The sequence below is a fragment of the Thermobia domestica genome, chromosome 2 (genome assembly GCF_964235325.1).
Source record: "Thermobia domestica chromosome 2, izTheDome1.hap1.1, whole genome shotgun sequence".
Classification (NCBI taxonomy): Eukaryota; Metazoa; Arthropoda; class Insecta; order Zygentoma; family Lepismatidae; genus Thermobia; species Thermobia domestica.
The window spans coordinates 379359857-379382447 of record NC_137455.1 but is presented as its reverse complement, the minus strand read 5'-3'; the positions used below and the strand labels follow the sequence as shown (position 1 = coordinate 379382447).

The window sequence follows — 22591 nt, the reverse complement described above, 5'->3', positions numbered from 1 at the left end:
GTATTTTTGGCTCGCGGGTACACATATTGTCTGAAAAAAGACACTACTGGACTGCAATTAACTCACAAATTAAAACAACATACCGAAAATGTAGTAAGTAGTAGCAAGTGTAAGGAGCAGAGAACTCGTATCTTATTTCCATGTTGTGCCTCGAACATAGAGTATTAGGTGGCGGAGAATCATTCAGGCATTTTTGTAATATTCGTAAATACATGATTCATGCAAAAATATTTGTTTTCTATGTAGTGTGCCACACGCGCCATCTCAATTGGCGCCAAAATTTTTGCCACACTCCACAATTACTCAAACAATTATCGACAATTATTTTTCTAATTGCGTAGACAAGTTTATTTTTTCTTAAATCTTAAAACAAGGAAAAACGAGAGAACAGGGAAATGTTAGTCATTCACTTCGCGCTCATTCGGCTCTTTCCAGCTGTCTTTATTTTTTTTTCTTGGATGAAATATTCTGTCTGCTTCATCCCTCCCAGCCAGCTGACTGCCTGCTCAAGAATCAGTTAAACTATAACCTTTCTCGTCTGGAGAAGATAATATTTCCGCCTACAGGAAAGTAATAGATTCCTACTTTTGGTTATCACAACTCTTAAATAAATAGATACGACAGCATTAATCCGATTTTCATTTAGTTAACTTAAAGGTTAAAAAGGTTATTTTGCTAGCCAGTAATATATTCAATAACTCTGACACAGAGTCTCATCTTCCCGCAATACAACCACAAGTGTTCGATTATAAATTTGATTATTCACTCTGTTTTTGGACGTTTTAGTAATATAAATTGTCACAGACCTAAGTTATTATTTTTAAGCACACTTGCAAAGTTTGAACTTTTGAACTCTCGAAATTTTATTAGAAATATAATGTGTTTGGAGAGTCATGGTGTAATTAAAGTTGTCTTAGTAAATTGTACTATCTGTAACTAAAAGTGACTCTTTGTACACATGAGGTCAAAAGTTAACCTTCTCAGGTTATCAGGGTTTTTGGTATCAAGAAATTTTCTCATGTAAAGGAAGCTTTTAGGATACGCCCTCCGCCTGCTTACGCAGTCGCAGAAACTTAAATTCGTTTCATAAATAATTAGAAATCCAATCAGGTAAAACCCTGACTTACCCCTGTATTCACACGTCCCTATTCTAGTACCGTGTGAACATGATAAGGGCTAAACAAAAAGTGAGTACATCTCTCTTTTGTGGGTCATTAGGCAGTTAATTGGGGGATTATTCGATAGCTTTTCGAAGAGGCGCGGGCCTCCGCCCGTTGCCCCCTTCGGGGGAATTCCGATAACCTTTCGAAGAGGCACAAGCTCCCGCTTGATGCCCCCCTTCAGTTAAAGTTCCATCAAACTCCACGACATGGACTTATCGTCCACAGTCTAACTTGGAACTACGCCGGAACGTTGACACTCTTGTTATAGCCCGTTCTTCGGTCGGGAGAAACTTTGTTACATCCCTCACCGACTTGTGCTATTGTGTCGGCAGTGACTGTTAACTTCCATCATACGGCGTAAGGACGGTATTCCTTCCACCACGGACATTTCGTAAAGATTCATCATTGGAGACGAGCAGTGTGTGTTATCACTAATTCAACCTTAAGTGCTCCACTGGACAGTACCTCTGTTCTCACTGTGAGTATACAATCAACCTACAAACTTAGTTACTACTACTCAGATTCTGCTTCCCTAATCTGAGCACTGGCTCTACACGGATCTCTTCCAAGATCTCTCATTAACTCAACTTTTGTGTACCTAAATGCTTCCTAAAACAATACTCGTTAGTCTGTGCTAACGCTGAGTTACGTATCTATCGAAGACCTCATGTAGGAAAGTCACCCTGTAATGTATCAAGTCCACGGACTTATTCGAGCCAGCTAATAAAATTCTTCCTAACTCGAACTTGCATTGTTTACGTCATTCCAAAAACAATCTCAATACTTCCTTTTGGTGAACGTTTCATAATCTTTCTCAATATCTATATTAACGCCTCGTATCGACGTGCCCAATGTTGTAGTCTACTGGAGATAGCAGATGACCTTTGGAATGAAATCCTGTTGGACGTAGTTCGAATCTGGGAACTGCATTCACCATTCGTCTCACCTCTATTCCATCATCCATCCAGGAGAAGACCAGCCTGTGCGAAGTCCCAAATTTCCGAAGACTTCTAATCCCGTACGAAGCTCAGTGACGACATCGTCTTACATGAAGTCCTGATCGTCGTCCGTCTATCCTGCTCTTGTATTTCAGCCGCTCGAAGTACAAGTAAGTTTTATCGTAATAGTGTTTTTAGTGCTGTTAAGTGATTGTGCTACCTGGTGCGTACGAAACGGCTACAGCAACGTCGAAGATAACCCCGGAGTCTTCCCATCTCGACTTGGAGTGCCTGGAGGTAGGACCACGGACCTCAGGTGGGTTATCACTGTTTATTTAATATTTTCATGTAACTGTCATTTGCATTATCTTTTCATCAAGTCGCTTAACTGTAAAGGGGATCACCTCCTAAGTAGTTTCAAAATTACTTTGAAACCTTTTGTTGCTTAAATATCGTTTGTGTGAATTGCTAATTACTTTTGATTTCCTAGATCTCTTTTAATTCGAGCAGTAATCTCGTGTTTAATTATAACGATATAATATGTTCTGATATGCTAATTTGCTAAGTATTCTGAACTGGCTGATAGCAGTGGTATTCCAACTCGCCGACGCCTTCTCGCTAATATCTTAATACTCGTAATCATTGTTTTCTTGCGTACTGACCACACTCGTCCTCATTCCGACGAAAACCGCCTTGCTTTTGTTATTTGTCTTGTTACGGGACCCTAAAGCTGTCTCCCTTGACGAGTGGTCATTCGATAGCCTATTTGCTTGAGATGGACATCTGCGCCTTTGCGCCCTCACTTGGTTGTTATTGAAATTGTATGTCATTTAACCATCTATCATCTGAGCTGCATAGCTTCTCTTTGACACGGACTAATTTAAAGTCCCTATATAAACAGCCTTTTTCAAGGCTACCTCTTGCTATTATTCATTATTATTGTGCTAATAACAACCTCCTCCACCAAGGCATACTTTGGCGACATTAAATGGTGGAATGTGCACGCGCGACATAATTGTTGTCGGCCTGTGACATGCGACACCCCGCGTCACGCACATAATTTGATAACTGAATCGGAAGGATATGTCACCGCTGACATAAAATGGTGGCAAGCGGTAAGGATCTGTAACCATAAAATGGTGGCTACATTGAGATTCGAACCCTGGTCCACATAAATGGTGGCCCCGATGTGAATTAACCTTGTTGTGATATAATTATCCTCTGGCGGTATATAAATACTTGTTGTTCTTGGCTATCGTTCTCTATATCGGTGTCTTCACACCCTGTCAGTACGCCCATAAATTAGTTAAGCGCTCGTGTATATAAAACCTATATTTTGACTTCTACCAGAGCTTACTTGGGAGCGTGAACAAACTATTCGTTGTTCTTTAAATGCAAATGATAGAATCGGTGTTTTACAACTTTCTAACACTGAGAATCCTACCAGTCCACCACGAAGGTCTAGTGTTCCCCTTGAGACCGTTCGTGGCCGCGACATTAAATGGTGGCAGCGCGTGACATGCGAACCCGCATCACAAGTGTAATTTTGGTAATTTTTGGTAACAGCTTGTGATAGCGAAAAATTTAATCTATCTTGTAAATTGTTATACTGTGTTGATTTAATCTTGTAATTTTAGTTAAAATTTAAGGAAAGTGTGTTTCAAAGTAAATCAAGTCAAGTTGTGTGTTTTTGAATAGTTTGCACACCTCATTCAAAAGATTTTGTTCATTTTTAAATCACAAGATAGTTGTATGGTAGAGACACAACAAATCTCTCATTTTGCTTTGTTGACGTAAATGTAATCTTACATTCTTTTTACAAATTTAGAAAGAGTTAGGTATAATTTCATTACAGAACTTATTGTTCCAATCTTTTCAAGTTAAGATAACACTCACAGAAACATCTTGTTCGTTTATTCTCCAACCCCCCCCCCCCGTGGTAGTTGTAAATACAAGAAAAACAAGATCAAAGAAGGTTCACACCTAGAAAGAAAATAGGAAGGAAAACATTGACCGCGACAGGAAGTTTTCAATCTTTTGGACAGAAAACCTTTCCTTTTGCGTTCGCCGTCAACCCACGGCTGTAAAAAAAAAAAATACAGCGGAACGAAATACTTGTTTCCCTCCGCAACCTTTCGAAGAACGATCTGTTTTCTTTCAAATGGTGAAGTTTCTTTCTTCTTCCTAGTAACATTAATAAGAAGGTATAATAGAGGTTAAAGAAAAACGGAGGCGTGAGAATTCTTAACTCATCAAGTCAGTGTAGTTATTTGATTCATGTAAAACTTAATTACTTAAGTCATTGATCACTGAGAGAAAGTCAATTTGTTTTATGTATGTGACGATATCCACTCGTTCTTTCACTTATTCGTCACTCGTTCGTATTTCAGTAGAGAGAGAGAGAAAGGAAAAATTAGTTGTCAAAATGTTTGGACATCATAAATTGTATTATCCTGTCTATAAAGAAGACGAAGTTCTCATGCAAGATTCTTCATTTAAGTACCTACTTGCGCAACGTTCAGTTTTGCCTAAATTTGAATTGTTTAATCCCACCTACGGATTAACAGAACAAGAGGAAATTGTTCAAAATCTACGCGGCTTACGATTCCGAAAATGGTATGAATTGCATTTCCAGACTAGCCTAGCGAATAGTTCAGAAATTATATTTCACGGCATCAAAACCATGTCTTTGCATTATCTCTCCAATTTAATTGAGTATCATGAAGAGTTACGACCTTCAGTTCTTTTCGCATTCTCTGGTCCGAATCCGAGAATACAAATTGTTGCTTTATTACCGCTAGTCGCCAAAAATCTTGTTGTCAAACAACTAGAATCAACTCTTATTGATTTGCGTTTAGTTAAATGTGTCAAAACGGATGACCCTTTGAAATCCTTGAAGTTGTACAACGATTTAGCGTTTCTAATCGTTTCTAGTAACAGAAGTTATTTAAATCTCACGGCAAATGTAGAACTTTTCAATGAAAATGTATCCATTTATGAGTATTATTAGACATGAATTGAGAAATTGCGTGCATTCATGTATGTTTGTTCAGGAATATTGAAACCTATTAATTAATGAAAATGTGGTATACTGCTCTAGTTAAATATCTTTTTATTGCAATGGCCGTATAGTATTAAAGTAATGTGGAAAGTATCAATCTGAAAATCTAATTGCAACTGTGTCGGACGTAAAAATGTCGTCAGCCCATGTGACGTAATCATCAAACTCAGGTGCTTCCGCTCAATTTCTAATCTCGCTAATTTTCAATTGTAGTGTTTTGGGTTAAGTAGTAATCCTCTCGCATCTTGAAGAAATTCATGTAAATTGCGTTTGATATGTAGAATACATATCTCCCTTTTGTGCTAAATTGCTACTGACAGTGTCTTCGAACTGTCCTCGAAATAGCGATTGCGAATTGCTGCCTACTCGCGTAAAACAGCTGTCGTCATCTTTTCGGAGTGACCACACCTCTTTGCGTCAGTCTAGGTCCAGCCATGCTTATGTTGATTCAATAGGTCCGTAAATTTACCGACCTGGGCGCATTTTCTTGCAGCCCCTCTGTCTTCTCCCAGAAGACAAAATGCGATAAAAAGGCGAATAAAACGCAAGGAAAAGGAGGCCAAGTGTCTTGTTTCCTTTGCAGAAATATGTAAATGTGGTAAAAGTGCGAATTAGCGGCCCTTCTGAACAGGCCTGCTATACTGAGTAAGTTTTCTGTTGTATGAAAGTGATTCCGAGCGCCATCCGCTCCAAGGTTATTGTCAAGCGAGAAAATCTTTCAGACATATTGAAGTTAGTTTTATGTGTTATATCGTTACGTATTAGTCATCTTAGGAGCACCAATAACCGTTTCCGTTCATTCTTCCTTGAGTAAAAGGTTGTCCGCACCAGAAAGCCTAGTAAAGTTGCCCACGGCCGAGTTAATTGTGTATTTGTCTAAATGTTCTACTAAATTAAGCCATTATTATCCTTTTCTGCGTTGAAATCAGACGCCTCAAAATTGCTAATGAAATTCATGCAATTATTACTAAAACGTAACAAGTCATCCAATCTCATTCAAAAAGCCAAGCCGCCCCTCTCAAAAAGGAAAATCTTAATGTAAAACTCTCTCATCCGAAATTTAATTATCGTTAATTTGTTATTTGAAGATCAATTGTTTGATCTACAGCAGTGACTTAAGGATTCTCGAACTCTCGCCATATGTAACTGAAAATCATTTAATCTAGAGGTTAATTGTAAAGTGAATTTAGTAAGAAATTCAAGTGTAGTGATCTAATTGTGTATTATTCGTGCCCTTAAATAAGGATGAAAAATGTATGAATTCAGTATGTTCAAGTACCCTTATCTGATGCCGATTAATTGAAAACCAAATATTGATTCAAATAATCGCCTATGCTTGTTAACAATGTAGTTATAATGTGTTGAGAAATCTTTTGTGGTAATATGTATACTTAATTATAGGCAATATATATAGAAATATTATGATAGTTTAAATGTCTTCTAACCGCTCATCTAGTCCAGTAGCGTGGACGAGCTCTCATTAATTAGCTATTCGTGAATTAAAAACATTAGTATTTTATCGCTAATTGTAAATGTTCAATTATAACTCAAATATTACTATTTCAAGCGAGAAGTGTCTATGAATTGCCTAATCATGAAACTTTCGTGGATTTATTTCTGTTGAGTCATTAGTACGAAAGGCATAATCATCCCTTTCTAAAAATACTCTATTGAAACAAAAATTGTGCAACTTGCGTCCCACGCGCAAAGAATATAATTTATCTCAGCCATACTAGAAGTCAGTATGTTAATTAATTTTAGAACTATCTATTGTTTGTTGTTCAGAAATCACCTTTAATTACTCGTAAGTTAATATCATTAAAGTAACAATTAACTTACTTAACTTATTTATGCATTATTTAACGGATTCATAAGATCGTAACGCATAAATAGCTTATATTTTTCATATCTGTAATTTCTTGCTCTATATCTTCATATCATGGTGGCATTGTGGTTTTATATTTTCCCATATAAATGTACAAAAAGTCTGTCACCAGTACTCTAAAACTCTTTGAGTGAGAGAATTAATTTTCATGTTATTTCGTAAGCTTTGCCATTTTGTAAATCAATTATGAAGGGTTCATTATATTTTTATAACAATTGATACAAACTGATAATATTAATGCTTGTAGCTATAAATTCGAAATAATTAAAGTAACAATATGCATATGAAATAATAGCCGTCATAACATTGTTGCTAGTAATAATAGTATTAATATTGATGTTGTCAACAACATCCATGCTAATAATAATCGTGTTGAAAACGATAACGTTTCAAATTAGGAGGTCTATAATACATCGTACGTTATATTAATTGTATAAGAATAAAAGTGTGACAATAGTATTCTGTCTAATTCAAGGAAATTATAATTTGCATCATTAATTTGTTAAACGTACATCTAAAAGGTAGCTGTAATTTACGATTACAATATATTAGCCATATTTGTAAAAGGTACAATCTCGAAACATCTGTTTCCGTAGAATGGTTCCGTCAACGTAGGGACAAGAAACAGTTTAAAAAAAAATCTCAAAGGTTAAGTTGTGAAGCTGAAGAATATATATATACGTATATATACAGATTCTTGAATTCTTTCATCTTCTGTGGTTTACCCCTCTGTAGAAAATATCATATTTCAGCTCGAGGCCAAGCTGAATGTGTTAATGGTTTAGGGTAGTTTCTTTTTAAAAGAAAAAGAAAAAGTTAAAAAAAAAAAGAAAACGTACCGTTAAGTCTAAAAGTAGGTCAAGTTCATCTCTTATCCCTTAATGGTTTGTTTGGGTTCAGTAAGGTCAACTATGTGTCTACTTCCTTATTATGTTTCCGTAGATAAACAAGAATTTGGTAAATTCTGTTTCCTTTTCTTTTTGTATCTTTGCAAATACAATTCGATATTGCTATCGCATACGAAATATTTGGTCTCATATTATTTTTATTCTATAAGCACATTTGTCAGAAAATCTTAATAATTTTGGAAATTATTATTAAAAGGAAAATCATTTAAATTTACATGTAAAATATTAAGGTACATATGTAGAAATACTATAAAGGTTTAAAGAATTAATGCCTTTAGTATAAGCTCATATACATACTTTGTAATTGTCTATTTGGTATAGCGTATTGATTAGTATCCTTGATTTTATGATTCAATCCTGTAGTTTAAGGCTCACTAATCGTGTCATTTCTTAGTTTTATGTACTTATTATAAAATTGTCACTATATACTTATATGAGTTCTCTTATATTGAGTTAGGGTATGTTCTATTTCAATTTTAATTAACTTTAGTATGTAGTATTGCTCGAACATACAACAGTGTTGCAACCTACCATAGGTTAAGTCAATGTTGCCAACCCAACGTAAAACTCATTTAACATGAAAGTGTTGCCAACTCTGAAATTTAATTTGCCATTAGCCCTAAGTTAAAAAAAAAATGTTTAGATTTGTCGGAGCAAACTAAAATTTTTTTTTCCTTAAGGGGCGTCGACTGTAGTGTGCCACACGCGCCATCTCAATTGGCGCCAAAATTTTTGCCACACTCCACAATTACTCAAACAATTATCGACAATTATTTTTCTAATTGCGTAGACAAGTTTATTTTTTCTTAAATCTTAAAACAAGGAAAAACGAGAGAACAGGGAAATGTTAGTCATTCACTTCGCGCTCATTCGGCTCTTTCCAGCTGTCTTTATTTTTTTTTCTTGGATGAAATATTCTGTCTGCTTCATCCCTCCCAGCCAGCTGACTGCCTGCTCAAGAATCAGTTAAACTATAACCTTTCTCGTCTGGAGAAGATAATATTTCCGCCTACAGGAAAGTAATAGATTCCTACTTTTGGTTATCACAACTCTTAAATAAATAGATACGACAGCATTAATCCGATTTTCATTTAGTTAACTTAAAGGTTAAAAAGGTTATTTTGCTAGCCAGTAATATATTCAATAACTCTGACACAGAGTCTCATCTTCCCGCAATACAACCACAAGTGTTCGATTATAAATTTGATTATTCACTCTGTTTTTGGACGTTTTAGTAATATAAATTGTCACAGACCTAAGTTATTATTTTTAAGCACACTTGCAAAGTTTGAACTTTTGAACTCTCGAAATTTTATTAGAAATATAATGTGTTTGGAGAGTCATGGTGTAATTAAAGTTGTCTTAGTAAATTGTACTATCTGTAACTAAAAGTGACTCTTTGTACACATGAGGTCAAAAGTTAACCTTCTCAGGTTATCAGGGTTTTTGGTATCAAGAAATTTTCTCATGTAAAGGAAGCTTTTAGGATACGCCCTCCGCCTGCTTACGCAGTCGCAGAAACTTAAATTCGTTTCATAAATAATTAGAAATCCAATCAGGTAAAACCCTGACTTACCCCTGTATTCACACGTCCCTATTCTAGTACCGTGTGAACATGATAAGGGCTAAACAAAAAGTGAGTACATCTCTCTTTTGTGGGTCATTAGGCAGTTAATTGGGGGATTATTCGATAGCTTTTCGAAGAGGCGCGGGCCTCCGCCCGTTGCCCCCTTCGGGGGAATTCCGATAACCTTTCGAAGAGGCACAAGCTCCCGCTTGATGCCCCCCTTCAGTTAAAGTTCCATCAAACTCCACGACATGGACTTATCGTCCACAGTCTAACTTGGAACTACGCCGGAACGTTGACACTCTTGTTATAGCCCGTTCTTCGGTCGGGAGAAACTTTGTTACATCCCTCACCGACTTGTGCTATTGTGTCGGCAGTGACTGTTAACTTCCATCATACGGCGTAAGGACGGTATTCCTTCCACCACGGACATTTCGTAAAGATTCATCATTGGAGACGAGCAGTGTGTGTTATCACTAATTCAACCTTAAGTGCTCCACTGGACAGTACCTCTGTTCTCACTGTGAGTATACAATCAACCTACAAACTTAGTTACTACTACTCAGATTCTGCTTCCCTAATCTGAGCACTGGCTCTACACGGATCTCTTCCAAGATCTCTCATTAACTCAACTTTTGTGTACCTAAATGCTTCCTAAAACAATACTCGTTAGTCTGTGCTAACGCTGAGTTACGTATCTATCGAAGACCTCATGTAGGAAAGTCACCCTGTAATGTATCAAGTCCACGGACTTATTCGAGCCAGCTAATAAAATTCTTCCTAACTCGAACTTGCATTGTTTACGTCATTCCAAAAACAATCTCAATACTTCCTTTTGGTGAACGTTTCATAATCTTTCTCAATATCTATATTAACGCCTCGTATCGACGTGCCCAATGTTGTAGTCTACTGGAGATAGCAGATGACCTTTGGAATGAAATCCTGTTGGACGTAGTTCGAATCTGGGAACTGCATTCACCATTCGTCTCACCTCTATTCCATCATCCATCCAGGAGAAGACCAGCCTGTGCGAAGTCCCAAATTTCCGAAGACTTCTAATCCCGTACGAAGCTCAGTGACGACATCGTCTTACATGAAGTCCTGATCGTCGTCCGTCTATCCTGCTCTTGTATTTCAGCCGCTCGAAGTACAAGTAAGTTTTATCGTAATAGTGTTTTTAGTGCTGTTAAGTGATTGTGCTACCTGGTGCGTACGAAACGGCTACAGCAACGTCGAAGATAACCCCGGAGTCTTCCCATCTCGACTTGGAGTGCCTGGAGGTAGGACCACGGACCTCAGGTGGGTTATCACTGTTTATTTAATATTTTCATGTAACTGTCATTTGCATTATCTTTTCATCAAGTCGCTTAACTGTAAAGGGGATCACCTCCTAAGTAGTTTCAAAATTACTTTGAAACCTTTTGTTGCTTAAATATCGTTTGTGTGAATTGCTAATTACTTTTGATTTCCTAGATCTCTTTTAATTCGAGCAGTAATCTCGTGTTTAATTATAACGATATAATATGTTCTGATATGCTAATTTGCTAAGTATTCTGAACTGGCTGATAGCAGTGGTATTCCAACTCGCCGACGCCTTCTCGCTAATATCTTAATACTCGTAATCATTGTTTTCTTGCGTACTGACCACACTCGTCCTCATTCCGACGAAAACCGCCTTGCTTTTGTTATTTGTCTTGTTACGGGACCCTAAAGCTGTCTCCCTTGACGAGTGGTCATTCGATAGCCTATTTGCTTGAGATGGACATCTGCGCCTTTGCGCCCTCACTTGGTTGTTATTGAAATTGTATGTCATTTAACCATCTATCATCTGAGCTGCATAGCTTCTCTTTGACACGGACTAATTTAAAGTCCCTATATAAACAGCCTTTTTCAAGGCTACCTCTTGCTATTATTCATTATTATTGTGCTAATAACAACCTCCTCCACCAAGGCATACTTTGGCGACATTAAATGGTGGAATGTGCACGCGCGACATAATTGTTGTCGGCCTGTGACATGCGACACCCCGCGTCACGCACATAATTTGATAACTGAATCGGAAGGATATGTCACCGCTGACATAAAATGGTGGCAAGCGGTAAGGATCTGTAACCATAAAATGGTGGCTACATTGAGATTCGAACCCTGGTCCACATAAATGGTGGCCCCGATGTGAATTAACCTTGTTGTGATATAATTATCCTCTGGCGGTATATAAATACTTGTTGTTCTTGGCTATCGTTCTCTATATCGGTGTCTTCACACCCTGTCAGTACGCCCATAAATTAGTTAAGCGCTCGTGTATATAAAACCTATATTTTGACTTCTACCAGAGCTTACTTGGGAGCGTGAACAAACTATTCGTTGTTCTTTAAATGCAAATGATAGAATCGGTGTTTTACAACTTTCTAACACTGAGAATCCTACCAGTCCACCACGAAGGTCTAGTGTTCCCCTTGAGACCGTTCGTGGCCGCGACATCTAATTGTGTATTACCTTGTTTACTAATTTACGTCATAAAATATTGAAACCTCTCTAAGGCGGACACCTCTCTATAGCGGACAATTTTTGATTCCCCATGGCTGTCCGCTTTAGAGAGGTTTGTTTCACTGTACTTATTTTCGTACAGCACGATGTCTCAGTGGTAGAACGTTTTCCTCTGGTGCGTGGGGTACCTGATTCAATCCCCGACCAAGTAAGTTTGTATTGGATAACATTGTGACCGTGGGTCTCCTATTTCCTCCCACACTCTCATTCCATCAATTATTCCATCATCATTCACTTGCTTTCATCATCGTCTCCTTTATCCTAAACGGCATAATCGCGGGACTTAAGAGGCCGTATCACTGCAAAATTAAAATACCACTAATTTTACAATAATTATGTAATATCTTTAAAAAGATGATCAAAATATGGAACAAGATCGCCCTAGGCAATATTATTTTGCATGAGATACCGTTATCACTATATCACGAGTCACCTAGTAGCTTTCCGTTTGCAGCCATTTCGAAACGCGAAAATAAATGCCGATTTTCTAAATGGCTGGAAATCGAAAACAGATAAGAGAGTCGTGATAAAGGTATCTCATGTAAAATAATATTGTCTAGGGCGATCTTATTCCACTTTTCGATTATCTTTTATCTATTTGAAGATATCACATAATAACTCTAAAATTAGCGGTATTTTAATTTCGCCGTGATGGGATCTCTTAAACTAAAAGATTAAACCATAAAACAGGCTATTTGTAAGATTTGTTTACTCTAGAAGAAGAAAATTTTATTTGAAACACAATTCTAGAAAAATTCAATATTTTCGGAGATCTGAGAAGTGCCGTCTTCATACATTGTATAAATAAAAGTAATCTTTGAAAAGAAAAAAATTACATTCTGAATCCTTGTTATCAACGTATAATAGGCGTTGTAATGGTGTGACTGCGATGCGGTTGGCGAAGACATAGACCATAATGCAAGTTCATCTCGCACAGACCTTTCCTCACCACTGTTTTCCGCCTCTAAGAGTTAGAGGACTACGTCACAGATCCTGCCTCTTCGTAAGACTTGTTTTCCTAGAAGAAAGTTTTATCTGAAACATACACAGGTGTAGCCAGTGGCGGCGATTGAACGTTAAAAGTGGGGGGGGGGGGGCAAGACATGATCTGAACATCTGTATATCAATGTTGGTTTTCCTGGTTGTTTCTAACATTTTGAGGAGAACTTGTATAAATGATAGGATATTATCTTTTACAGTTACATACCGTATATCGTATTTCATATTTTATTAAGCACATTAACAAGAGCAACGCAAGTAGGTACTAGCCCTTTGTACTCTTAAATAACGAAAGTGTAAGAACAGATTTGATTCCTTGCTCATGAACATCTTAAAATTATGTCTGAAAAATTGTGTGATTAGATTATCTAATTACAAATTTGCAAAACAAATAAATAGAAAGGATAATATTAATCATAATAATGAATAATAAGGCATGTTTTGTGGAAGTTATATTGAAACTTGGGATTAATGAACAACTTATGTTTTTAATTCCACACATGCTATTAAATGTACCTATATTACTACTCTTAGAAAATGAAATACAGTAAATGCTACTCGTTCAAGCATATGCTACATTTATAGAAATACGCAATTGCAATATTAATTGCTTTGAATTGCAATTAAAACGCAATTCCTGTAGCTTTCTTAACTCCACGGAAAGACAAGTAATAAATACGTACTCACGCAACGGAAAATACAGGGTGGCTCAAAAGTAGGTATACACTCCTGTACTGATCAGGTATAACATCCTAGTTTATGGGTTTATTTGCTTCGGCTGTTCCCAGCTTAAGATATAAGTAAAAAGACATTAAGGACAAATAATAAAGAAAACTAAGTCTACCTGATGGATAACAATAAGAAATTATATAAAATTCAACGAGCTGATCAGTAAGGTGAGCTGACCCCTACTTTCGGGCCACCCTGTGTTATATGACACCATTTTTTTTCTATGAACCAGTAATACATGCAAAAATTTTACATTTCTAAGTGAAACTATATATATTAAGGAGTCACTTCAAAAATGGATGACAACTACTCCCTCTTGCCCTCTAATTGCCTCCCCTGGGTGTTATGTGCATTTCTGCAATACATTTAAATAAAATTTTGTCTTATTTTTTATACACTTAAAGCCCTACAAGATGAGCACACAAAAAGATTATAATGAGGGGGTGAGTGCAGTTTAATTATCTTTGTGCACACTCACATGAACAGTTCTGTTTTAAGTGCCTTTATGTACACCCATCTGAACAGTTCTAAGTACCTTTGTGCACATTCATATGAAAAGTTATGGTTTAACTGCCTATGTGCACACTCGTACGAAAGTTCTGTTTTAACAAGCTTTCTGCACACCTATATGAAAAGTTCTGTTTTAATTACCTTTGTGCACACTCCTACATGAAAGTTGTGTTTCAACTGCCTTTATGTACATTCATGTGAACAGTTCTTTTTTGAGTATCTTTGTGCACATACACACGTATGAAAAATTATGGGTTAACTGCCGTTGTGCACACTCATTTGAAAAGTTCTATTTTAATTATCTTTCCCGACACATCTATATGGAAACTGCCTTTATGCCTTTATGTACATCCATATGAGTACCTTTGTGCACACCTATATAAAAATTTATGGTTTAACTGCCCTGGTGCACATCCACATGAAAAGTTTTATTTTAGTTATCTTTTTGAAACATCTATATATACACTCATATAAAGAGTTCTGTTTTGAGAACGTTGTGCACACCCATATGAAAAGTTATGGTTTAACTTGGTTTAACTGAAGAAAACTTTTGTTTTAACTGACTTCATGTACACTCATATGAACAGTTCTGTTTTGAGTATCTTTCTGTATACCCATATGAAATGTTATGGTTTAACTGCCCTTGTGCACACCCATATGAAAAGTTCTATTTTAATAAATCAGATGAGTATGAGGAGTTCCATAAGACTCCAATCCATGCCCGTTACTATTTCTATTATTTTTCAACGATCTTCCAGATCATGTACACAACAGTGAAAAATCATTGTTCGCTGATGATCTCAAAATATACACCAAGATAAAATCTGTGCATGATTTATAACACGATTTAGAGAGTATTGAGAACTGCTGTTCAGTTAGTAAACTTGGAGTAAATATACACAAATGTAACTAATTATTATTCAGTAAAAACAAAAGTACCCTTCAAAATGATTATAAGCTTAGTAAGTAGACCTAGGTACTTTCCATAAGTAGACCTAATACATTTAGAGATCTAGATGTTACATTTGACCCTAAATTAACGTTCATTAAACACATCGAGAATGTTACTCATGATGCTTTGAAATTATTAGGATTCATAATTAGAAGGGGTAAGGACTTCAGAAATATTGAAACACTGTTGAAAATGTATTATTCATATCTACGCACCAAGTTGGAATATGCTGTCGTGATTTGGAACACCTCGCAACAAAAATATCGCCAACAAATTGAAAGAATTCAATCAAAATTTCTAAGGTATTTGATATACAGAATAACTGGAATTTATCCCTCACTTAAAAGTCATATACAATGATAGACAATTTTAATATTTACTCATTGAAACAAAGGCGTAATATTGACGATCCGATATTCCTCCAAAAATTAATTCAAAATGAATTCGATTGTTCGAACTTTATATCTTCATTATACTTCCATGTTCCTTCAGTTAGAATTAGAGGAAATAATACAGGTCTCTTTTATTGCATAAAGGCTAGGACCAACATAATGCTGAAATCACCAATATGGAGAATATGTTCTTTCTATAACAAATTATGTCATCAACATGGTGAAATTGATATATGGGCAGGGGGCCGTGGGGGTTCAGTGGTAGAGCGTTCACCTCTAGTGCTAGAGGTCCCGGGTTCGTTCCCAGCCCCCGCCAAGTGAACTTTGTGGTGGACAAACACCTTGAGCGTGAGTTTTCTCGGGGTTCTCCCGTTTCCTCCCACTTTCTTCATTCCACCATTTCATTCATTACTCATAATCACCGTCTCCTTTAGCCTAACCGGCATAAGCGTGGGACGTAAAACTCAAAGATTTCATTTCATTTTTTGATATATGGGCAATGTTCTCTAAAGCACTGAAAAAGCTGTTGTAAAATGAATTATAATATTTCAACACTCTAATTGGACATATGCCTGTTGTGTTGATAAATAAATAAATAAATAATGCACGCACACCCATATAAAAAGTTCTTTTTTATCTGCCCTTATGTACACCCATGTGAAAAGTTCTGTTTAAGGACCTTTGTGCACATCCATATGAGAAGTTTCAAGTAACTTTGTTCCTATTCATATGAACAGTTCTTCGTGGATCCATGTGGAAAGTACTTGAGCACAGCACTACTGAAATTTGGTATTTTTGGACATCTGAGAAGTGCCTTTTTTCAATACATTACATGAAGAAAGTTTTTCTTTGAAACGAAAGAAAAAAATTACATCCTGAATTCTTGTTAACAGACATATAATAGGCATTGTAAATGTGTTTTATGAGTATTTGTGCTTTGTAACAGAAAAAGATAAAAGATTTTTTAAAAAATAAATAATAAGGTACGTTGTGCCCTCTCCAATGCACTTCTTGATTTGGCTTCTGAATCTGCTGCAGTGACGCATAGGCGCAAGGTCAAAAGGTTAGCACTGAGGCTAACATTTTTGCAGGAAATTTGTAGAGAGTCAGGATTACACGTCATCCCAAAGTGAAGTTGTCTTAAACACGCAAGATATCATTATAAAGTTAAAAAAAAAAAAAAGAGAACTACCATACCAGCAGATTAAAACGAAAAAAATGGAGGGGGATGACTTGTAACATTCCAAAAATAAAAAATGAAAAAAAAATCTTAAAAGAAATCAGTGTATGTATGTATATATATATAACATAAAGTTGTAATTCCACTACAGAACAATTTGTTCATGCTGTGTTTCTCAAAATGCCGTCTTCATTTGCGGACATGAATTCTTAATATTATATATAATATATGGTGCCTTACCTCAAGCACTATAGCATACGTATATATCATTCTTTCTTATAAGAGAACTTAACATTTGCACGTTTCTTTATTTTTATTATAAAAAAAACATATCTACGTCTCATTTGTACAGCAGGTGGGTAGTTGAAGAACTGTATACGCCACTAGCTTTGTATCACGCCTTCTAGTTTCCTTTTGTAATTATGGTAATGCCTAGAAATAAATCTATCCAAAGTTTTTTGGTTAAAGTTTAACCATGATGAATGTGTGGCCATATTTTATGAAAGCAGAAGACAAACAGGCAAGATCTCTGTTTGTTGGACTTCAGTATAGAGAAAAGAATAAAGCGTCCCGCAAATGGGCGTAAGACGATTTCCAGCCAATCATCAAGCGACAGTGTAGATTAAGCTAAGATGTAAGAATTATAATATATACAGTATATACAAAAAGACAAGAGGACACTTTAAAAGGAGTACCTCCCCCCCAATCCTTTTCCACAAAAGAAAGACAAAAAAAATAACACACAACTATTTTTAGTTTACATCACAAGGTAAGAGAAAAGATTGTACCAAATCCTAATTCCATCTCACTCCCTTCCCCTCCGCCGTAACCCAAAAACGGCCATGATTATGACTATGAATGTTAAAAACAGATTTACAAGAGAATGGATCTAAAGCAAAGAAAAGATGATGCATTGTAAAAAGAGTTGAGAAAAATGGACAAAAGAAATATGCAAAAAAAAAGTAGAAGAATGAAAAAAAAGAATGAATACTTCACCTTCAACATGGCGGACCTCATCTGTCATATTCCTTATAATATGTGTGCTTGTATTGTCATGTTCTGGTACTTGATTTTCTTTATATGTTCATAAGACTAGAAAAGAAAATGAAGTCATGTTTTGAGAACTTCTTGATGTAGAACGTAAGTACCTGGAAAACTACATCTGTTCGTTTCTTCATCGTAAATCCTGCTTTTGGTCTCACTCTAATAATGTACGGATAAACAGCGAAACTTCTCTTAAATTGCATAGGAAAAAAAAAGACTGAAATAGTTGAGCAAACTAAATACACGATGATGGTCGTTCCAAACATCTTATTTTCTTCTTTCTTCTCCACATCCATTTCCTGTACTCTTTTGTCAACGTTGCATTATGTACGAGGTGAGATCAAAAAATACGGTGAATAATTTTTATTAGAAACAAGAATATTTTTAAATTAGAAACAAGAATAATTTTTATTAGAAACAAGAATAATTTTTATTAGAAACAAGAATATTTTTTAAAATTAGAAACAAGAATAATTTTTATTAGAAACAAGAATAATTTTTATTAGAAAAAAGAATAATTTTTATTAGAAACAAGAACAATTTTTATTAGAAACAAGAATATTTTTATTAGAAACAAGAATAATTTTTATTAGAAACAAGAACAATTTTTATTAGAAACAAGAATAATTTTTATTAGGAACAAGAACAATTTTTATTAGAAACAAGAATAATAAGCCTATATGGAATTTGATTTAATCTCTTTCAAAGTACTATCTTTAGTTAGCAATGTACTTATCCCAACTTTGAATCCATGCCTGGAAGCATTTCTGGGGGACTTCTTTTGAAAGTACATTTAGCTACTCTGTCGTAGCCCTCTCAATGTCAGGAATGGTGTCAAAATGTTTTCCTTTAAGCACGGTTTTAATTTTTTGGAAAGAGACAGAAGTTGCATGGTGTTATATCTGGAGAGTTCAGCCAATATGGACAAACAGGAATATTGTTTCGGCCAAAAATTCGTGGGTCTAAAGCAAGGTGTTGCACGGCTAGGGATGTGCACGAGACAAGATTTGTGGCTGTCTCGTCTCGAAAATGTGCTGTAAAAGTGGTCTCGACTCGAAAAATGTATTCTTCTCTATTGGAATTTTGTCAAGAAAATTCTGTCTCGACTCGTCTCGTGCGCATCCCTATAAGCACGGCACGTTTTTCTGGTGAAGAAGGCAGCCATTTGTCCAATTAATCAGCGGTTAAAATGCTTTTCACGGACCCATGCGAGATATTTAGTTCTTCGGAAAGCTCTCAAATAGTCACTCGTCTGTTTCAACAAATCATTTGTGCCATTTTTTTGCACGTTTTCATCTATTTTTGACGTCGAAAGACGTTTCGATCGTTCCTCGAACCGACTCCTTGACGTTTTTGAATCGCTCATATCACTTGGAAACAGTCTTCAATGCTACCGCTTCATCGCTATACACTGATTTTGATATTTCGTGAGCTTCTCTGACACTTTTTTTGTAGTTTTGAACAAAACTTAATGTTGACGCGCGACAGATATTCTTTAACATGTCCTCACTCATCTGCCTCTGGAAGCCAACTAACATGTCATAACTCGTTCAAACGCGCGACAGATATTCTTTAACATGTCCTCACTCATCTGCCTCTGGAAGCCAACTAACATGTCATAACTCGTTCAAACTCGACACTGGCTGTACCAAAGATTTAGGCTACCAGGATTATTAGTCGAAATGGATACAATCAGGGTGGAAAATCATCGCCCGGGGCGAAAGTGTACGACGGCACCCCCCATACATATATTCCAAGTAATTTTTTCCTTTCTTTCGCCCCCCTTTACCTCGATTTTGCGCCCCCTTACTTCGGCGCCCGCGGCCGTCGCGCCGCTCGCCCCCCCCTTACGGCACGGCCCTGGATACAATATCTGTAGATGGCACTGTGCAACTACATTTACTGTACATTTTGATCACACCTTTTATGTATTTGCTCATAGTACCTTAATTTTATCCCATAATTCATTAACGTTTTGAGAACGAGTTTTAAATTAGTTAAAAGTGATCACTGATCAGTTATTTTCTAATAGAATGACTCTTGGTTTAGTGCATGTTAGAAAAGAACCAATAAGAATACGCGTTCTTCGAATCTGCGTTCGTCTTTCATAATGTTCTTCCTCACTTTGGCGGCTTTCCTGGAACATGTCGTATCGCCAAATGCGGACAATTAAAACGTTACTGTGCGAAGACACTATTCTTCTTTCTAGAGAACTAAATGAAATAAAATGAAATCTTTCAGGTTAAGAGTCTTCATCCGGGCCAAATTAAAATACCGCTAATTTTACAGTAATTATGTGATATCTTCAAATAGATAAAAGATAATCGAAATGTGGAACAAGAGCGCCCTAGACAATATTATTTTACATGAGAAACCGTTATCACGACTCACTTATCTGCTTTCGATTTCGAGCCATTTTGAAAATCGGCATTTATTTTCGCGTTTCTAAACAGCTGAAAACGGAAAGTCACTAGGTGACTTGTGATAACGGTACCTGACGCAAAATAATATTGTCTAGGGCGCTCTTGTTCCATATTTCAATTATCTTTTATCTATTTGAAGATATCACATAATTACTGTAAAATTAGCGGTATTTTAATTTCGCCGGGATGAAGACTCTTAACGTATCACTATTATGCTTGTTGGGGATAGGCACGGTGGCTCAGTGGTAAAGCGCATACCTCTGGTGCGTGGGGTCCCTACTTCGATCCCGGCCGATTAAGTTTGTGGTGGACAACATCGTGTCCGTGGGTTTTATCGGGTTACTTCCCCTTTCCTCCCACTTTCTCATTTCACCAATTCCTCCCCCATCATTCACTTGCTTCAACCATCATCTCCTTTAGCCTAAAGAGCATAAACGTGTGACATCAAATTGAAAAATTTCATTTCATTTCATTACGCCTGTTAGGCTAAGGGAGACAAATATTTTAGGCAAACGAATGAAGATTGCTGAATTGGTAGAATGAGAAAGTGGGAGGAAAGGGAACACTCCGAAAGAAAAAATACGGACACGATGTTGCCCTCCACGAAATTACTTGGTCTGGATCGAACCAGGGACCCCACGCACTACAAGTAAGCTCTCTTGCACTGAGCCACCTCCCCCTTTCTATAGAGTAGTATTGCATAGCAATGGGCATGAGTGAAGATGCTAATCATAGGATCCCTTACCAGAGAAGATGAGATACCAACATGCTTCCATTATTTTTGATCACTATTCTGTCACGTCCACTTTCGTGATCCATATACAGTAGTATAATACTCCATATTAAACTGTTGACCAATGTTTATCATAATGCATTATTCAACAACAACAACAACAACAACAACAGAACCATATTATTATTATTTACTATGCGAGTATGTTCTAAATACATAAAATACATTATCCGTATATAGTAGTATGAAGCCGAGAGGAGAATATGGCTGAAAATTCCTTGTGGCGCTGATGTTGTATTCTCCCATTCCTAATGGAAAACAAATGAAGTCGGTTTCCCGCACAGACCGCCAAAATGTGTGATATCACCCAGGAGCGTAATAATATGGGGTTTTCACCTCCATTGGATTCTCTTTATTCTACGAGGATCTGAATTGAAAAAAAAAGGAAGAAAGGAAAAAACAACACAGTATGTAGTAGTGAACAAATAGAAAAAAAAAATGTGAAAATTTGAATGCATAAAGAGGTATATTTAATATTTTTTTTGCAAAGCAAAAAGAACAGGAATTAAAAATTCTGCTATTCATTTAGCATTGTTTTGAACTTTCCCCATCCTATTTGGTGGCATCTCCCCCCAACCAAACCATTTCTTTTAAAAATGATGTACTATTTAGAAAGCATTTTTACATATAGGTATGTATATATTATTTTCAGCAACAGATAAATACATACATTCCCCTACTGCCTAATGTATGAGTGTACAAAATTCAGATAAAATGCATATTCTGAATTGTTTTACGTTATTTGTTTATTTAAAAGTTTATCCCAAATATATACGTTAAAAAATAAACGTAATGCCAACACTTTAAGGCTTTAAGCTCCATGTGGATACATACAGTATTTGATGCACATTCGGTCTGGGACCATGTGTATATGTGTTATTCTTACTTCACGTGTTATTCGATAGGTCAATGAAAGTTGATGGCCCCAGAATAGAACATTTGATCTTGGGGATTGGTGCTTAAGAGGCCTCATCACTGCGAAATTAAAATACCGCTAATTTTACAGTAATTATACGATATCTTCAAATAAATAAAAGATAATCGAAAAGTGGAACAAGAGCTCCTTAGACAATATTATTTTACATGTGATACTCTTATCTGCTTTCGATTTCCAACCATTTAGAAAGTCGGCATATATTTTCACGTTTTTAAATGGCTGCAAACGGAAAGCTACTAGGTGACTCGTGATAACGGTATCTTATGTAAAAGAATATTATCTAGATTGCTCTTGTTCCACTTTTCGATTATATTTTATCTGTTTGAAAATATCACACAATTACTGTAAAATTAGCGGTATTTTAATTTCGCAGTGATTATTCCTCTTAAAGTGTTAAACTGTAGAATTTAATTGCTTTCTTGAGGGTATCTTGTGAAATGCTTATAAAATGGCAAAGTCATGTAGTATGTTGCGTTTATTGATCTAAAAGAGGATTTTGATCTGACTAACTGGGAATTGATGATTAGAGCTCTAATGTAGGTGTAGTTGGAATGGAAAGATCG

The 22591-nt window shown here is 36.2% G+C and overlaps 1 protein-coding gene and 1 long non-coding RNA gene across 3 annotated transcripts in view; one reads left to right on the top strand and one right to left on the bottom strand.

Annotated features, from left to right (window-relative positions):
- LOC145678867 (uncharacterized) overlaps positions 1–22591 on the bottom strand; it is a 541133-nt gene that overhangs the window by 101657 nt on the left and 416885 nt on the right. For both annotated transcript variants that reach the window (XR_014130459.1, XR_014130458.1), the window contains exon 5: positions 21248–21458. This is a non-coding gene — a long non-coding RNA (uncharacterized LOC145678867). The remainder of the gene's footprint in view (positions 1–21247; positions 21459–22591) is intronic.
- The window catches only part of LOC145678863 (homeotic protein ultrabithorax-like), a 755760-nt gene that overhangs the window by 580922 nt on the left and 152247 nt on the right, over positions 1–22591 (top strand). The window lies entirely within an intron of this gene.